The following is a 20,137-nucleotide window of genomic DNA, read 5'->3' on the forward strand; positions in this document are numbered from 1 at the left end:
ATACACTGGTTGGGTCCCAAATCAAACATGGGACACAATACAAGCTGCCTGCAGCGCCCTGCAAAGACAGACTCTATTGTCATTTAAATGCATTGAATTAAATATTTCTTCCACACATGGTCTGGATCATTTAATTAAAGTCTTGATCAGATTTAATATGTTGTTTCTGCAAATACTGATATCTGCTCATTATTTTCAGTTGGCAACCTCTGCATGTTTTCAGACTGAGTGTGTGTTTGCTTTTGCTCTTGAATGGAGGGCAACTGGGCATGGCATCAGGGTCTGTTACCAGGGATGTTCATCTATGTAACAGCATTATAGGGGTATATCTGCATGGCTATCGCTAAGTGCACAGTGGAGGGAAATCCCCAACAGGCATTTGCATGTGTGTTGAGTGAGCTCGACTCTGCCAATCCCTCCCCTGGGCACCTGGCTCTCCATGGTGCATCTGCAGGCACCAGGATGCCCCTCCACCATTAGCCTTTACTGGCATTATTATGCATGAAGGTCTATTCACAATAGTAGGCTTAACACTGTATATGCAGTACTTAGCCTATACTAAATCCTGCCTTGCATATGATTTTGCCTATTTTGTTATGAATATTTAATGTTGGTCAGGTCCACTCTCAGCTGTGTTGGCACAAAGGCTGTGCACGCTGGAAAAACTCACACAGAGCTGAAGGTTGTCTTCTTTAATCAACATCTAGTCTTTGCTCAAAGAAGTACTATTTCCCTGCCTTAATACTTCAGTGTACATGTACCTGTTTGGTCATGCATTTGAAGTATTTATTTAAAGGGGGGATATTATGCATTCCCCTATTTTCTGTCAAATATATAGGGTTACAGTGGTAGCAATTCATCATAATGAACAACTAAACTGTCAAAACTTGATGTGAAAAGGGGTGTTAGTGAACTGAAATAAAAGTAAATGTATTAGATCGAAGAACCTGCCTGAGGCTTTGATGAGCATGTTTATTGAGACTCTGGATGTCTATAAGACTAAGAGTCAAATGCTTTAAAGAAGGCCTTTGTTTTTATTTAATACATGTACTGATTTTTCCTAAATATTGCTTCCAGCACATGTCCTCTATGTCAAAGGACTAAAACTAACACTGACATGAATACAAACTGAACTAAAACTAAACATTTTTAAACAATAAAAACTAAACAGAGAAAAAAAAACCTTTAAACTAATTGAAACTCAAAAACAAAAAAGAACTTTAAAAATGAAACTATAAAACTTTAACAACTGACAGTTAATATAAAGTAGCATAAAATCCAATATTTGAACTCTAATAACATTTACACAGCTTCTCATAAGATAGATTTCCATTAATAGTTTATACGCAGAAAGACTGTAAAGGGACATCTCCAGCTATTAGTGTGGCCATGAAGCCTCAGGTTGAGCGTTTTTGGTGTCGTCATCTTAGTTTTTAAGAACCAGACATACTGAGTGTGGAGCAGCTCTGTATGCGAAACCAAAGGAATTATTTACTGATGTGCAAAGTTAAGCATTTAGTAGGAATTATAATTGCTGACGGCGCCCATAAACTAATCCATTGTGTTTACTGAGGTGATAAAACAAGGGAGGACTGTTTTCCAATAGAGTTCTAAACAATCTTAACTCTTTTGACAAACACAGTTTTCTTCTTCTGGGCATTAAAAGTAATGCAGGTTTTACCCTTTATCGCTTGATTTTGTGAGTAAAGACAGCTGGAGGTCCCACAGATGAATAGTCATTCCTGTTATACAGGTCTGCTTGATGTCCACTGCCCAGGGTACACGCTCACTGTTACTATATAGACACATTTTAAGATAAGATAAGAAGAACTTTATTGTCATTGTAGTTATGCAATGAAATTTGTTTGGTAGCTCACAGAGGCCAGCAGCAATAAAACAAGAAGCAGCATAGTAATAAATAACCGTGGTAAAAGTATAAGATATAAAGTAAAAGGAAGGCACTTAGCACAGTAAATAACAAAGAAAATATAATATAATAGTATTTACAATGTAAATACTCTGCAATTGTGGGTACCTGCATGGACTCTCGCGCTCACTGTCTGATCTGGTGACTGTGGAAGCCATTTGAGCACACACTGTGGTCAAAAAGGGACAGATTTGGTCTTTCAAGCATAGCTTGGTTAAAATGAGTTTATCTGAGCTGCTGTTGCCTTCCTATCAGCTCAAAGTAGCTCGAAGCACTCTGGCCATTCTCCTTTGACCCCACGTATCAACAAACCATTTTCACCTAGAAACATGCCGCGCACTGGACATTTTCTCTTTTTAAAATCTTTCTCTGTAAACCCTAGAGATGGTTGTGTGGGAAAATCCCAGCAGGTAAGAGCACATTCAAAGTCACTTACATCACCCCTGGTCACCGTTTCGAATCTCAGTTTGAATATTAGCAGATCATCTTGACCGTGTCTACATACCTAAATGCAATGAGTTGTGATCATGTGATTGGCTTTTTGATGTCTGCTGGCGGCATTTATTGCCCTTAATGATTTTTGGTGGAACCTTTTCACTATTTTTTTTTTTTATTGTGAGTGAATTCAGGCTTGAGATTTTATGTTTCTTATATATACATATAGTTGTTTTGTATTCCCTCCTCCCAAAATGAGCTGCTCTCTAGTTATCTCTGTAGAAAGGTCAAGACCCCTAGTCTGAGAATCACTACACTACAGTGCCTAATGTGTATTGATTTTGGGGTGAAAATAGTTTCCTGGTCACCCTTGTGGCTATGGTTTGACCAGCAGCTCTGGTATGTGTTAGCTACAACGTACTCTAACTACAGAAACATGCCAACCTTGGTTGATTTGTTGTGAGGAAGAAAAAAGTTTTTTTTTCAGTCCCACTCTGTAAATATTTGCAATTAATAATTGATCAGTATTGACTGAAACAGAGGCGGACTGTCCTCTGATTTCAGCACGAGGACTAATGATTTTTAAATGATTTCAAAAAGGTGCTGTTTAAGTGCCTCCCTGCAGATGCATCTGGACTGAAGTGTTGATTGACCTTCTGCTTCAACTTGCTTACGCTTGGGAATCTTCCTCACAGTGTGCTGATCAGAGCAGAGCCGTATTGATTTTTCAGACAGGATCCAAGGACAGTCTTTACCTGGAAAAGTGCCATCAAAAATATAATTGTAGTGATTATCACATTTATATATATTTAGACAGGAAGTTTTTACTGAATGATTTCCCCATTAGGTGCTGACTTCACACTGAAGCTATGCTTTTCTAAAAGACAAATAAAACCAGGATATTCTAGACATTGACTTGCATTAAAGTGTCAACCCCCATGTCTGCCTCCCCTCTCCGTTCCCCAGCCCCCATCCTCCCTCTGCTCCCTGCGCACTGACCAGCATTACTGATTGCTCCTGTATCATTGTAGGCACAGTTGTGTTGATTTATTGGCTCTGCAGCGATCTTGATCCCCCTCATTAGCTTCTTCATTACACCGTCGATCATTTCATGGCGGGCCATATTGGACGCTGAGTTTTATTGAGCTGGCTCTCCTGGCACATTGTTGTGGTCGGCGGTTATTGTGATAGATTCCTTTTTTTGTTACATTGGATTGTCGGCCTTTAAACACGTTTCTGCCAAAAATGCATGAAAACAAAATTTCCCACAAGCTTTTTCTAACACATACGGGATATTTCCTATGTGAGTCTCATCCTTGATACACTTTTTGTTTTTTGAAGTCACTTTTCTATTCAGTGCACAAAATGTTAAGATTTGAATAGTTGTAGAAGGAAAAAATTGAGAATATTTGTATTTAGAAGCCATACTGAACTTTTTTCTTGCAAAAACTATTTAAAATTATTACAGAAACTGTTGCTGATTGTGGGTTAAGCAATTAACATTGTTGTTACTGTTTCCCACTGCTGTTGGCAGACTGTTTTTAATGCAGTTTCATGACTTACTGTATGAAACAATGTCATCTCCTGATTGCAGTGTATTTGGTGCCTATTTCTTTAGACTGCTGGCTTGCTTGTGGTTCCAAGGATATTTAGGAAAAAAGTAGAATGGGGGGTAGAGCCTTCAGCTTTCAGGCCCCTCTTCTATGGAACTAGCTCCCAGTTTGGATTAAGGAGACAGATCATCTTATCTGCTTTTAAGATTAGGCTTAAAACTTTTCTTTTTGATAAAGCATATAGTTAGGATTAGATCAGATGACCCCGAACCTCCCTTAGTTACGTTGCAATAGGTCTAGGCTGCTTGGGGGCTTCCCCATGATGCACTGTTTCTATTTCACTCACCTTCTTTCACTCACTGTGTGTTTAAACATCACTCTGAATTTAATCATTGGTTAGTATTAATCTCTGCGTCTCTGTGTCTTTGCCCTGTCTTCCTCCCCTCTCTCCCAGCCAGTCATGGCAGTTGGCCATCTCTCCCTGAGCCTGGTTCTGCCTCAGGTTTCATCCTGTTGAAAGGGAGTTTTTCCTTCCCCCTGTCGCCGAGCACTTGCTTTTAGGGGGATCATCTGATTGTTGGAGCTTCTCTATATTATTGTTGGGTTTTTACCTTAAAATATATAAATCACTGTTATTGTGATTTGGCGCTATAGAAATAACACACCTTACTGTTACATTTATATAGCTAATGGATGTTGCATTTATATTTATGTGTCATGTTGTTTGTAAGAATTTTTCACATTGTACTTACACATCCTTTAAGCTATGCCAGCAGGATAGGTCTGGGCCTGGCAATGCTGATGTGTGTCTGTCACAAGTTTAAGCTTTTTAAGCTTTTCCTTCATCAGATTTATAGACATGGTTATTTGCCACACGCCCATCGCTCTCTGGCACATTTTAAAAAATATATATATTTTAAACTGAAATAGTTTAAAACACAGGATAGACTGATGATTTTGGCAAATACTGTACCATCAGGGTCCCTCATGGAGGACTGACATACCCAGCAGCTTCAGCTGTGCTTCCATTAGCATTCATTCTCCTCAAAGTAAGGTGGCAAACACTGTAAGTATTACAACTGCTAAACATGGGTGCACTGGCTTTATCGCGGTTACAGTGTTGGTGCAGATGCAGCCTCATATTTAATCGTAATTAAATATGAGGCTTAATTAAATATTAATTTAGCTAATTGTTTGGGCATCATATGGAGTTAATTCAAAGTGAATGTCATAAAAGACACAGCTCTGAGAAAGATCTGAGAAAGATCGGCTGCTGTTGTTTTCATTGCAGCATCCCACATCCCCCAACAAGCTGTTTTTCTTTTCTGCTTTGCATTTTTCAGTGAAAATACAAATTTATTCTAGATATCAAAAACAAATATTTAGTATGATTTCTAAATATCTGCCTTACAATGCCCTTTAAATCTATGAAGCAGTCATGTGTGAAAATGACCTTGCAGGTAAGTGAGAATTTCCCATTAGGGAAGACAATATGCAAAGCACCTATTTCCTGCTGTCACTCTGCTTTACAGCAACCAGGATGCATTGTGCTGCTTTATTTTTTTTATCCTAATGTATTTCATGAAGTTGTTAACTCGTTTTCATCAATGGCCACAAGGAGTGAGGTCATCAGGCATCTGTCTTTTCAAACTCTCTCTTTCTCTTTTTTACAGTTGTGCTTCTACAATTTATTCATAGGACGTTGTTTTCAAAAATGAGCCCAGGCAATTTTTGTCACAACATTGTATCTTCCAATTTCAACAGCACTGACTTCAGTCAGTTACACTTTAATGGGATTTCCATAAATCTGCTAAATGGCTTTAAAACAGCTTTGCCCAGATGTGAATTTCAGAAATCCTTATGTGGACTCTGAAAATATGTTCCAGATGCACACAATTTGGCAGCCATTTCCTCCACCAGTAAGGCCTGAGCTTGATGAAGCTAATGGGATTATAGGAGAAGAGGCTGCTAACCCAAGATTCAGCTATCAAATGTTTAAGCTAATGAGGGCATCTCATGAGGGGGAGCTTGATTACTTTGGCTTATCAGATGACACCAGGGACTGCGAGGTCACTGTGTTTACTGGTTGTAATAACGCACATACAGCACTTCTCGTGCTCATAAACCGAACTATCAAGATGAAACGAGGATTGTGTCTGCGTGACAGACCTACAGAGGCAACAGAAATCACTTTGGATTTGTTGTGCAGTGCTGTGAATCCAAACACTGAGCTCTTTGAAGAGCAGTCAGGATTTCAGGAGATATACTGTCACTTTTATACAAAAGCAGTTGTGTTAATTGATAAGCATATCAATTTACCAATATTTTACCTTTTTTTTTCATTTTTAATATTATCTGAAAACATACTTAAAAATCGTGCCCACATCCAAATCCCAATGTAGAGTAGCTAAATAAAGCTTATTAAGCTTATGTCTGTACTTGCTATAATAAGCACATTGCAAAGTATGAGTCATTACAGTAATATATGTTGAATTTTTTTTACATACACACAAGTGTTCAACTGCAATAAATACTTGGCACAAAATTTATTTTAATATGGACACAGCAAGGTTTGCAATGTGAAATCACTTTGCAATAAATTATTTCTAAAGTGAAATCATATATTTGTGACATGATTTAGTTGAATCACAAACAAAGAAAACATGAGGGGTTACAGTGAGAGCCACAGATAAGTTAGGAGAGTAAAAAAATGAGAGGCTTTGATGGTTTTGGTCATTTTATGCACATGCGCTCTGTCAGTATAAAATACTTGTCAGTGCACAGGCCAATGTTGACTTCAGTCTTTTAACATTTCAGCCATTTATAATTGTTATTATTTAAGGTTGAGGTTTACCTGCTGTGGAATGCCAACTTGCATTTAGAAAGATCAAAATCTGTTTTTACTAAGTGTAATTTCAGTGACCTGTTGGAGCGTAGAAGTTAAATGAGCTAAAGTTGTGTAAATGTTCTAAATCAAGTGTATTTTAGCCTCTATATATGTGGGCAGATTTGAAATATGCTGCATTTGTACTGGATCTTTAAAAAAGCCAAAGCTGTCTTATTTAAAAAGTATCACGCTGAACAAGACTGCAGTCATTGAACAAGACCAAACCAAAGATGTAAAATAATAATATAATCATGAGCAGTGAGAAGCTGAACAATTTCTTGAACATTAAGTTAATTGTTAGGAAATCTAATTGAGTCACTTGTTTTAGTGAACCAAAGCACACAGTATCGGGACTTTGCTCACATAAATTTAAGGCAATTAAAATCATTTCCAAGTATAACCTTTGAAGTTTCAAAAACTGTAGTTCCTCTAATGGCCACTAGAAACTAACTAGAAAAGTGAGTCAGTCACCATAAACTGCCATGTTAAAAATGCCAGCCCCTTTGAGCAGATATAAGCACGTTTTCAGACTAGTACAAAAAACTGTTTTTAATAATCTTCCCATTTGGCACAATTGGTCAGTGGATCACCGTTTTTTATTGTATTGTATTATTTTGTATGTGTTCTTGGCCATGCTGAGTGAAAGGTGGGCGTTAAGCTATCTGCTAGGCTTCATGGGTACTAATTCATGTCACTGAAGTGGACCTGCTGACTGTGTTGTTGCTGAGTCCTTTGAGGCATGTTATACGCAAATATTTGGCTTACTTGTTGTTAGATTCATTGTAAGAGTGTAAGAGATGTGCATGTCTGTGCAATGTTGCCAAAGATTAAGAAAACCTTCCACATACCCCCCTCTCATCTAAATACGGTCCCTTCTGGCCCCAAAATGTTATGATGTAAAAGTTGAGGCTTTATCCTTTTCAAACACAGCAATCCTGTGGGTAATGTTACAGTGGCTACATTTATGCATGTATGTATTTTGTATGTATGCTAACGTTGTCATTTGTTCTTTTTGTGCTACAAAAAATAGGAAACTATAATTTATGCACAACAAAAAAAAAGTTGCCATACTGAAGAATGATTTGATTACTAAGTTAATGTCACTTATCTAGGGTAAAAATTCTGTCTGATCGGTTTTGTAGAAATAATTTTAAAGATTTGGATGTAGGTATGAACATTATTTTCATTGACATAGTGTCACAACATTGTTATGTAAGTCAAAGCGAAGAAGGAGAGACAAAAGAACTGTTCATAAAAATGTATTTTATTCCTAAGAACCGTACCTTGCTTTTTACTTAGTGAACAATAGTTTATGTGAAAACCTCATCTGCAAAACGATGATGCCATGTAAAACAAAGGACGTCCCTTTGTTTTACATGGCATCATCACATGATATCTCTTTAAAACCATAAGACATCTGTCCTTTAATCCTTTGAAGCCTTTCGAGTAACTCTCAGGAATCAGCGTACATGAATTTAAAGCTCCAGTCGCTTCATTAGTTGCAGTATGAGTCATCCTGATTTTTTTCTAATCCTTTCATTTTTATTTGCTTCACTCAGTTCAGTGTTGATTTGCTTGTGAGGTTTGAATACTCATCGATGTCAGAACACGTGATGTATAAAGAGCATCGAAGCCATTCTTGGCACAACACTTAGACATGTTACTGGCAAGTGGAAAATGTATTTAGTCACAATTTTACACGTTTAAATGTAAAAATATATATGTAGATTTGATATGCTTTTGTCTAAAAAAAAAGATGATCGATAGTTCTTTGCTGAATATTATCTTTTCCTCACTCAGATAGTCATTAAGATTACAGTGTTGTGATGATTGTTGCCACTGATTAGCAGACTTGCAGCTGCTTGCTTTCACGCCAGCGAATGAATTAATCAAGTCAACAAAGACAGGCTAATCACTGTTTTAACATTCCCCCATTAAATGAAGTGATGGCTAATTACTGCTTGTGCTTTAAGACAGCCTTTCAGGAATTTTTAAACTGCTTTGGAGTCAGATATCATCTTTGTCTGATATCAAAAAGATCTCTTATTCTAACCTTTCATGGATGATAACTTTCATCCTGTTTACATGCCCAGAGATGCAGAAATACACAGATATTATTCTTTCTATGAGCTGTGAAATTCTGATAAAATAAGATTTGCCAATGGGTTAGTTTACCCAAATTACCATAAAATTTTTCACTTTTTTAAAAACTCGTATGTACAATGTAAATTGTTTAGCTTTAATTATTTCAGGGGAGTTATGCCACTGACTGAGATGTATGTCTTCAAAGAAACTAAATGTCATTGGATCATGTTCTGTTTTTGGCATTTGTAATATATGTATTTGGGGAAAAAAAAGAAAGGTAAAGCGAGTAAAAGACACTGCCATCTTTCCCCTATTTCTATGTAAAATGAACCCTACCCTGATAATTCTCAAGACTATAGTAAGATTTGTTTAATATCAATATAATGACTTAATATTGCAGGTTCGTGTCAGCAGCTGTTCCTGTAATCATGACACACTCTGGCTGGTCCCTGTGTAAACCTGCAGTTCTGGTAGATGTAAGCCTGACAGATATTGATCGATGCAGACATTTTAATGACACGTTGAGCTTTTTATTACATTTTTGTCACGCTGCAAACAAACCTAATGCTTTTTTATGTTGGGTCAGGTCTTAAATTGTACTTCTCATCTTTTCTCTGGAAAGAGAAGTAATAACAGGGGAATTAGGTTGATGTTAACCACCATCATTCTATCCACATCATAAGCCAGCCCCTGTAAAGATAGCCAGCTCAATGAGCTGTGCATTGTGTGCAGTAGCTGACTGTGTCGTTACATGGTGGAGTTCTTACAGTGCCAGGAAAATGTATATTTATTTTGCATGCAAAACAATATTTTTTAGCACCCTGCATTTGTCATTTGATCCATTTATAATCAATTCTGAGCTTCTTAGAAATGATCTGAATAGCATCAGTGTCAGACTTGTGGAGATGCTTGGCAGAAGGAGCACAAAAAGAGAACCCGATAATCAAAATGAAAAATTGTTTCCACATCGGTGGTTTCCCAACGGGGAAACCATTCGTATGTCAGCTCAGGAGACAAAACGGGTTTCTGCTTTATGTGGTTTGCTATCTTGACTTGTGCCTGTTGAGATTCAGTGTTTGTTCATGTCATTGTCATTATTGGATACTGTTTATAAGGCCACGAGTTTGAACCTTGACTTTTTCAGCCATCATGGATGGGTTATATGTACTTTTAGAAAAGAAAAAAGTCATTAATAAAAAAAAATATGCGTAACATTTCCTAAAGTCAGCCAACACTGTGAGAGGAATAATGTGTCATTTTTTTTCTCCTAAACGTTAGTTTGTCAAGCTTAAAAGAAACACAAAAAAGAGGAAAGAAAAGAAAAAATCAGGATTTAAAAGTCAGTTAAAACTTCACTGCAAAAATAAATCTATCAGCTAATACTGATCATATAATTTAACAGTAAACTCAAGAATGGCTACCTAGATGACCTTTTGGTGTTGTCTTGTCAATCTGAAATGTAGGGCTGCATATGAGAAGCTAAGGCTAAACTAAGTTATTTATGGGATATTGCGACAGAAAGTTACTTTTTGATGTAAACTAAAAATGTATATTAGTAGAGCATGTCACAGTACCACAACAGCTGCATCATGTCTACTCAGTAATATTACTGAAACGCTTAAAGATTGTCAGCTTTAGGTGGATCACTGATCTATCAGAAACATTCGATTCATGGCATCAATATATTCTCAGTCAATAGATTGACTCACTCTTAGATTAAGAGTTCTCTAAATGGTTTCATGTAGAGGAGGGTTCAGGTCATTTTAACAGGCGTTCCACAGGGAACCATTCTTGGATCTGTTTTTTTTTTTCACCTTGTGTACAAACAATATTATCTCTACCAGCCAAAACTGTAATATGTGTATTTATGCAGATGACACTATTATATATTCCACTCGCTTGTTGTTTAAACTGAACATTGCAAATCTCGTCTGGTTTTGATACATTTCAAAAATCTCTTATCAAGCATGAGCTTGTTTTAAATTTCAGTAAAATTAAGTCTATGATATTCATAAGGTCACCTAAAAGTAGCCTCCATTCTCTTCATAGTCGTAAAACTGAAACTATTGATTTTGTTTTAAATACTTAGGATTCTGGCTGGACCTTAGACACATTTTTAAGATACCTACAGTATCATGAAAATGAAAGTAAAAAATTGGATTTTTGTAATGAAAAAAAAAAAGATAACTGTACAATCCACCTTTTCTTTATCTGTATCTGCCTCTTTCTTAATTTATGTACAAAGTGCATAATATTTGCTTATTTATATGAAATCTTTCTTCCATTTTGAGTTTGAGCTTCATCTTTTGATGAATACAGGGGATGGTAAATGAGCTCAAAGAGACAGGCCTCTTCAGGATAATGCATTCCTCTGAAAACATGCAGGCAACCAGCCGACTGCAAGCAAGGCAGCATGTCGACAATGAGCGCAATTGTCCTTGCTTCACTTACGTAGAAAGTGACAATTTCACATCGTCTTGAAATAAATTCAGAGGATGGAAGATGGTTCAGGGCGATCTTTCCAGTTGAAAAAATTCTGTAGCAAACCCTCCCTTTCTCCTGCAGTGTGCGTTACGTATTCTTGCAGCACAGGGGACTCATAAACAAGGTTGGATAACAGTGGCGGTGGCTCAGAGTGGAGCGGTTGGGGTGGTTTGTTTTCAACTTCATCAGTTAAAAACAAAGAGGAGCTCTGTCTAAAACTGGCTCATGCATGTGTTCTTCTGGAGGTTATGTAAACTGAAGGCACTTTTCTGAAATGTTCAAATAAAACAATAATCTCTGTTTAAATGATCTGTTCTTCTTTGGAAACATATGCTACGTGCTATTTTCTGTCTCTGGCTGAAAGATGCATTTCTCTCTCTCTCTCTCTCTCTGATATGCTAACAAGCAGGCAGCAGAGCACAAGCACCAGTCGACCAGATGTCCGCCAGTCGCTCTCTTCTCCGTAATTCTGAATGATTTGATATTCATGGCCTGCTGATTTGAAAACTGCCTCAAGCCAAATGCCTTGTTTTGGATGGATATAAATACATATATCTATCAGTTGGCTTGTTTATGCGGCAATCAATGTCAATCATCTTGCCTTTGCCAGCTGCCATGATACTACAATGTTGCAGCATAAGGAGAATTGCAGTTAGTATAACTTTTGTACCACTGCTAACAACATTTTTAATAACGGATAATTCCCTGTAACTACAAACTGGATCACACAGTAGCCCATGTTTAGCTTTAAGAAAAAATTCTCAAAGCTGATTCCTCAGCACATAAAGTGACTGGTTGTCTAATTTCTTGATCCTTCCTCCACTCACTTTTGCCATTTTAATATTGTTTTTTGTTTAAATATTTTACAAAATATAGTACTATATTCATTAAAACAGATTATGGCAAAACAACAAGCATCCCAGCTGGTCTAATTTGAATTAAAATCTAAAAATGATCACTAGACAAGTCACATGCTTGTTTAAAATGTTGTTTTTATTTCATGATTTTAGTAGCTTTGTTCATTTTCACATGGATGCGAAAATTGGAAACTGATGAAAAATACAGGGGTTGATTTATTTATTTTAATTTAACAAACTGAGCTATTTTTTTTTATATAAGTAAGTTCTTAATTAGTTTCTTTATTTCAAGATGAACTGCTCTGATTTCAGTAGTGAGAATCCGTGCTACAGTGAAATAATCACTTTTTATGATCTCAGGCAGATAAGGTAAGCAAGCCCTAGGTGTTTCTGGTTCACACACTTTAGCGTTTTCTGACTAGTAAATATTACGCTACCAGGAAATCTGATTATACAGCTGTGTAAAAACCAAATTTTCACAGGACTCTGCGCAGTCCTGTACACCCCTGGTGCTTTCAAAGGAATTTAGATGGTATAAATCAGCCAGATGTTGCCAATCAAATGTATGAAGACCATTCTAAAGGTCAAATGTGAGACTACAGGTCTGTCAGCTAAAGCTTGGCTGAAACTGGGTATGCAGCAGGCTAATAATACCAAACACCAGCGTAAATTTACAGGATGGTTCAAGAAGAAAACAATCATTGTGTTGCAGTGGCCCAAAGTCCACAACCTCATTTCAACCTGATTGAAATCTTGTCTCTGGACATTAATAGACTTGTGCATAAATTGTCCAAATTCCTGCTCAATGATATGAAAGACTGATTAAATGATAACAAAAACAATTACTTCAAGTTATTGCTGCCACAGGAGGTTCTACAAGCTACCGAATCACAGAGTGGGCTTATTTTTCCACCGGATTACAGAGAGTCCTGTGGAAATGTTCTTTCTCATATGACTATATCTTCATGAGTGAATAATTATGATGATGAACCTGCATTATAGTATGTCAGCATCACCACAAGCCTGTTAATATGTTGATAATAGCAGAGTGGATAATTATAGTGGGGTTTTTTTTATCTTCTCTACCTTATAACATATCATACAGCATTATGAACTGTCTATGCTGCTACGATTGCAACATGTTTTCCCTGTAATGTAGTATAAAGGATGCTAATCTAATTATTCATACCTCAACACCTCTGAAATATCTATTAACAGTGCCTACTCATGGGACTAGTCTGATCATTTCAGCTGGTAAGACAACCAGTGGTGGATAAAAGAAGTCCACCGGCTCAGAAACGCTGCTCTCATGGGAACCTAACGCTCCAAACAGATGTTGTTCTTCCTCAGAAAGTGAAACCTAATAAGATGCAATATGGTCAACACTCCACAGGTTTGTGTCCTCCAGCCAGAGCAGACAGTGAGCAGATTACTGATCAGAAAGTCAAGACCTGCTGCCAAAAAGTGACTCTGGGCCACCTGTCCCCAAACACTGGAAAACAAGCTACAAGAGCAGCACACACATGGTTTCCAGTGCACACTGTCTGTGAACAGAACTGATAGTTTTCATGGGTGTGAAGCTGGTAAGGAATCACGTTTTTGTATGTTACAGAGCACCTGCTTGTTGACCTTTGGAAAACTTCAAACTGTTATTGGCTCTATTGTTATTTAAAGATACACTTCACTCATCTAGTGTGACAGACATGGTTTGTGTCCATGCCTCTAAACACTTACTAAGAAAATGAATGTTTGCAACTGATTTACCACTTAAGTGCTGGATTGAGTTGAGGTAAGGCTCTATGCAGGCCAGTCAAACTCCTCCGCACGTCACTTTAAGTTCAGCACAGAGGGACTGTATCTAAATGGACATTAACCATTTCTTTGTAATCAGCTGTTTTAGAGCCTGCGGCCGAAGGAGCGGTGGCTCTGAGTAAGAAACCAAGAATGTAGCACATTCATAAGGAAAAGACTTGCCAATCACAACCAAACCACACCTTAAAGTATATAGATAGGACTTTATTAATCTTTCAGGTAGGTTCCTCCGGGAAATTCAGTAAAGCTTTATCGTCACGAACAGGGTTCGAACCTGTGCGGGGAAACCCCATTGGATTTCGAGTCCAACGCCTTAACCTCTCGGCCACCGCGACTACAGCACACATGTTTATGATTTATCATAAATCATATTCATACAATATGAATTATCTTCGCAAGCAGTGGAAATGGGAAGGAATTAAGATTTCAGACACCTCTGTGGAGCCTTGACTTTTTACTTACCTGAGTTGTGTTGGATTAAAATCAGCTGATAACTGAAAAATTGTACATTTAAATTAAAGTAACTGGTTTTCTCTGATTTATTACTAGAAGTTTGTGTCTTTGTATTTTTGTGTTTTTACTTGTATATACTGAATTACAATATTTTCTCTAAATGCTTGGATTTTTTATTTTACTATTATCAAAACAATACTCAGATTCTTCTATTTGAATATAATTTTCTTTTTCTAGAAATTTGGACTGAATGTTGAAGCTTTCTAATGCTGTAGTCGGGGCCTTTCTGAGTACTCTTCACTTCATTCAGCCATAAATGCAAACAATATCAAAATACCTTCACGGCAACTGGCATAACCGGAGGATATACCATGATGTTGGATGTTATTATAAACCCTGATTCATTTTACATCTCCAGGTTTGCTTTCTGTTCCTGATATAACCAAACCTGAGCGAACTAATCATGAAATCAGGGAACTGCACAGAGTTCTATCCTTCCCCTGTCCAGTGAGGCGGAGGAGTAAAGTACAGTTATATAACTGTGAAAAATATATAGCTGCACCATAGTCTGTGATTATGAGACCAGCATGCCATGTCCTACTTCAGATGTTACACAATGGGCACTCTCACTAAAAGGCATTCATCCATACAGTTCAGCAGGCATTTAGTACCTTTAGTGTAATACTGTTGAACAATTGTATTTGGGTTTTAAGAACACAATATAAAGGAGAGAATAACATGCACATCATTGGTTACACTTTCTAATACTGAGGTTGACCCACTTTTGCTTTAACTAAATTCTTCATTGCATATCTTCAACTTTGTGAGCTTTGAGACATGATGTGTTATTCTGCTGAAGCAGCCAACAGAAGGTGGTTGCACTCTGGTCACAAAGTGATGGACTTAGTCAACAACATTACTCAAGAGGGCTCTGCCACTTAAACAATGTCATCTTGTTACTATGGGAGACAAAGTGTGCCAAGAGGATTTAAGAGAGCCTGTGTCATTTGTATCCTCAGTTTCCTGTTCTTACCTGACAGAAGAGGCACCTGATGTGCTCTTCTGCTGCTGTAGGCCGCCTGCTCCAAGTTTTGATGTGTTGTATCTTCAGAGATGCTTTTCTGCAAATTTTTGTTGTAATGAGTGATTATTTGAGTTTCCATTGCCTTCCTATCATCCCGAAACAGTGTGGCCATTCTCCTCTGACCTATGACTCCAACAAGGGAATTTTTCCCTGGACTGCTGCTCACTGGATATTTTCTCTTGGTAACTCTTTATAATATGAACCGCAACTGAGGCCCTTTCTTTTTTTCAGACCATCTTTAAAAGAGATGGTTGTGTGGGGAAAATCCAACCAGTTCATCAGATTCATATCAGAATTTAAGCACGACTTAAATCCATTTAGGGATAAAAACAGGCAATTACATTTTGTGGCAATTAACTGTGCACAACAAGAAGCCTAAAATAACAGTGAAATGGCAAAAAAGCATTTAGCAACGTGAATCTTACGTATAACACAGTGTTGTAATTTGGTGTAGGAAATTGTTTGTGCAGGAAACAGTAAGCAAACCTGCTACTCTGATTTTACAGCGAAGGGTGTTATCAAGCTTTACATTTTGAAACTAACTTCTTTCTTTTTAAAAAGAAGAAACAAAATTATCCAAAAGCTTTAACTGATGAAATCCTTTGTTGATGGAAAAGTAGATGAAGATGACTCTTTTTTTAAAGATTTTCCACTGGCACAGGATTTCTCTTTTAAGACACTTGAAAGCTCACCGAATATTTGAGGCATTAACTAACTCATCTAGTACCATCATCATCACTCTGTTGCCAAAATAGCTGAAGCACAATGACTCATTCATCATGCTCTAAACACATACTCACACTGATGTTGCAGGGGCGGTGGGGGCGTCTCTCAGCAGAACCTCACAAAGAGATAAAGGACGATTCAAGCCTTTTAATTATTCTTCGCAATCATTTCTCATTCCTATGTAATAACCAGTCGCTCTCTGTAACAGAAGGTGATTCCTGGGTAGATGAGTTTGAGGTAAGCAAATTGTTTCTCCAGACAGGATTGATGACAGTATTTGCTGATGACTGCCGGTAGCTGTGAGTTTAGATTGGCTGTGGGACACCCACTACTGATAATAAATTAACATAAAGTGCTATGTGTTTAATTTTGTTCTATTGATATTACAGTTTAATATAACTTTCAGTTCAGGTAAACATAGAGCAGAACAGAAGATGTTTTTATTCTGGCGTTAGGTCCCTGTGTGCGGCAGAAGTGTGATCACTGATTTTCTTCCACGCCACTGAAGCAGAGTGACCATGACATTCAGCACCATATCTGACATTTTCAGCCTGCACTTCTACTCTCAGAGCTCCTGCATCCATCAGGAGTGATTTCCTTTGTAATCTAGAATTTCCTTTAAATCGCGGCAAAAATTGATTCCTATTTAAAAAATAAATAAATAAATAAATTGTAAAATTACAGCCAAGTAGACAATTGCACAGATGCTGTAACCCACTCTATACTGTTGTTTCTGTGCACTTAAAGCTTGCCACATGTATGTTTTGACCTTGCAGTGTGAATAGCAAAATGTGATAGCAGCCTACCATAAATCAGTGTCACAGCACAGACTGTTCCAGCCACATGCAGGTAATCTATTTGTGCCAGTGTAATTTGTTCTGGGTTTCTTGCAGGCCCAGCAAAAAAAAAAAAAAGGCATGCATTTGTGCTGCATCTTATGCATATGTGGTATTTCCTGGCAGTGAAGCTTTAGCCATGCACAGTCTTTCGGTACTTCTGATTCACATTGTGAAAATCTTTCTCCACCATGACGCTATTTTATGCATTTACTGTAGATAGCTACACAGTGCTTAAGTAACAAGACTACTGACAATGAATTTCTTTCTTGTTGTGCCACACATTTAATTCTGCAGAAAGTTTTCTGTTCCTAGTTCTGATATTAGTGGCCTGTACTCTAAGATTTTACAGGTAAATCCATAATTTGTTGGGCAAAGGCACAGTTTTGTAGTTTTGCCTCTGTACACAACTGCAGTGGATTTTATATCAAACAGTTAAGATGTAATAGAACTGGAGATTTTCAGCTTTAATTCAAGAGGCTCTACAGAAAAGTTGGATTTACAGTTTAGGAATTGCAAACTAACATAATTGCAAATAGAGGGGTTGTTTTTAAACTCGCATGAGGTATAGAATGAAGTCTAAAATTGGCATACCAAGTGTTATTTTTCCTCCTTGAGATGCTCTGTCAGGGCTTTGCTGCAGCCTCCAGTGGCTAAGTGTGGGTCTCTCTGCATTCAGAGTTGTTTTCAGTAACTGATTGGACTGTGAGGTGCCATTTATTCAGTTTTGGAACATTTGGCTGAATCTGCACAGCCTTGCAAACTTCAGAATTCGTCCTGATACTTCTATCAACGCTCACATTATCAGTTAACTCTAATGACCCGATTGTGCCGGCATGCCCATACCATAACTTTGCCTCTTTGGCAGATAATGTGTTATGCTTCAAATCACAAGCTGTTTCTTTCCTTCCCCATAATTTTTCTCTTTCCATCATTCTGGTATGAAAGTTAATCTTGGTTTCATATGTCTTTTTTTTCAGGAGCATGTTGCTGTTTTATATGTTTTCTGGTAAAATCTAATCTTATTTTTATGTTCTTGAGTGTAACCAGTGGTTTTACAGCTTGTTGTAAAACCATTCATAAAGGTGTGTCTGGCTTATAGACTTTGACAGTGATATCTTTGGGCTGAAACACATCAAAATGAAAATTCAACACTTTGAATCGACTTCAGATATTATGCCTTCCTCATTTGTCATGAAATATCACAGGAACAGGCCTGACTAGGTCATGAAACAGCTTGTCAGTCAATTGTCCAATTAATTTTGAGCTTCTGAAGATGAGGCTGTATGCATGAAAGTAAGTAAGTAAGTAAGTAAGTAAAATTTATTTATATAGCACATTTCACAGATAAAAATCACAAAGTGCTTTACAGTAAGATCAGACATACAAGTTAAAATTAATTAAATTAGTTAAAAGCCCGTTTGTATAAAAATGTCTTCAGCTGCTTTTTAAAGGAGTCAGTAGAGTCTAGACAGCGTAAAGACAACGGCAGAGAGTTCCACAGCCTAGGTGCCAGTGCCTGAAAAGCCCGATCCCCACGTGTTTTAAATCTAGTACGTGGGACCACCAGTAGCCTCTGACCTGAAGACCTAAGTGCTCGGGATGAAGCATGAGGTTTCAACAGGTCAGAGATATACTGGGGAGCTTCACCATGCAGAGCTCTAAAAGTTACAACTAAAATTTTAAAATGCACCCTAAAATTTACAGGCAACCAATGAAGAGAAGCCAAAACTGGAGTAATGTGTGACCTCTTGTTTGTACCAGTTAAAAGTCTTGCCGCTGCATTCTGAACAGACTGAAGGCGATCCAGAGCTGATTTGTTAAGACACGTAAAAAGACCGTTACAATAATCCAAACGAGAAGAGATAAAAGCATGAATAATCATCTCAAGTTCTGCCTTTGACACCAGTAGCCTGAGTTTAGAAATGTTTCTTAGATGATAAAAACAGTTCCGGACAAGTTGTTTAGAGTGTTTCTCAAGAGACATCGAACTGTCAAATATAACACCTAAGTTTCTGAGACTCGACTGAAATGAAGGGTCTAAAAAACTGATATGCTGCCTAATTTCTGAGAGCATGTGATCAGGTGCAATAATCAAAGTTTCTGTTTTATCTGCATTTAACTGAAGGAAATTGTCATTTAACCATTGTTTGATTTCTGACAGACAATTATTTAAACAAGACAATTTATACAACTCAGAAGCTTTGAAAGAACAGTACAACTGAATGTCATCAGCATAGAGATGATAAGAAATATTACTGTAACGTCTGATAATGTGGCCTAGAGGGAGGATATACAGCAAAAAGAGAATAGGACCTAAAACAGATCCTTGAGGTACCCCAGAAGACAGAACTGATGTTTCCGACAGCACATGATTTATACAGACAGTAAAGGATCTCTCAGATAGATACGACATAAACATAAACCATTTTACTGCAAAATGACTGCAATTCCTAAACAGTTAATTTAAAACGTATGTAAAACCCACCGTGGTGTTGAACAGAGGCAAAACTACAAAAACTGTGCCTTTGTTCAACAAATTATGGATCTAACTGTATTAAAACATCCCAGCTTCTTCAACCTTCGAATTACATAACATCATCACATTTCCTTGAGATTGAGGTTTGTAGATCAGCATTAATTCAAAGCCTTTTGGTGTTATATAAGTAAATGGTTGTTCTGCTTTTTTGTGTGTTTTGACATTCGCTTTGATTTTGAATGATGGATTATTGCAGCTGTACCTTATTTATTTTAAACATATGAAAGTGTCCAAATGACTAGAAAAGAAATCATAGCCGTGAGAGTTCACATTCAGATCTTGCCATTGTCCACTTAATGGGTCGTCGTGTTTTGTTGGGTCAGCAGTGCATTAGAGGAAACTTTCCTTACGTAACGACTTTCTTACCTCACAGAAGTACTTAGCGACACCAACAGCTTAATGGATCAAATGGGAGTGGGAGGGAGTGAGTGAGGAAATTAAGTTTAAAAAAAGAATGTG

General features: G+C 37.4%; 1 non-coding gene across 1 annotated transcript; it reads right to left on the reverse strand.

The window, feature by feature from the left end:
• Positions 1 to 14,293: 14,293 nt before the first annotated feature.
• Positions 14,294 to 14,375, reverse strand: trnas-cga (transfer RNA serine (anticodon CGA)). The gene has a single exon. It is a non-coding gene; the product is annotated as a tRNA-Ser (tRNA).
• Positions 14,376 to 20,137: the final 5,762 nt, after the last annotated feature.

This window comes from Maylandia zebra, linkage group LG16 (assembly GCF_041146795.1).
Source record: "Maylandia zebra isolate NMK-2024a linkage group LG16, Mzebra_GT3a, whole genome shotgun sequence".
In the NCBI taxonomy this organism is placed as follows: Eukaryota; Metazoa; Chordata; class Actinopteri; order Cichliformes; family Cichlidae; genus Maylandia; species Maylandia zebra.